The sequence below is a fragment of the Tupaia chinensis genome, unplaced genomic scaffold (genome assembly GCF_000334495.1).
Source record: "Tupaia chinensis unplaced genomic scaffold, TupChi_1.0 Scaffold000037_2, whole genome shotgun sequence".
NCBI classification, from domain to species: Eukaryota; Metazoa; Chordata; class Mammalia; order Scandentia; family Tupaiidae; genus Tupaia; species Tupaia belangeri.
The window spans coordinates 154,676-155,001 of record NW_006159478.1 but is presented as its reverse complement, the minus strand read 5'-3'; the positions used below and the strand labels follow the sequence as shown (position 1 = coordinate 155,001).

Here is a 326-nt window from a genome sequence, read left to right as displayed (position 1 = left end):
TCCCTTCCCCATTCTCCTCTTGGGACTTGAGCTTGCACACAAACACATGCAGTGTGATTTTTAAGCCACCAGGTCTGGGACTAGAAACATGGCCAGCCACGTGGGAATTCAGAGACTTAACCGCCATGCCACCAGCTGGCTCTAAAAATTTTTATTTTTTAAAATTTTTTATTTACTAATTTTTTGAGAGTTTTTATTTTATTTTTATTTTTTGCAATAGGGTGCATGCACTCGCCAGACAGACAGAGAAAGACAGAGAGACAGAAAGTGAGAAATCACCCCCCAAGGGGAATGGCCACACTGCAATCCCTTCTCCTCCATTCTCC

General features: G+C 42.6%; 1 pseudogene; it reads right to left on the bottom strand.

Annotated features, from left to right (window-relative positions):
* The window catches only part of LOC102500488 (ribosome biogenesis protein WDR12-like), a 38,003-nt pseudogene that overhangs the window by 14,828 nt on the left and 22,849 nt on the right, over nt 1–326 (bottom strand).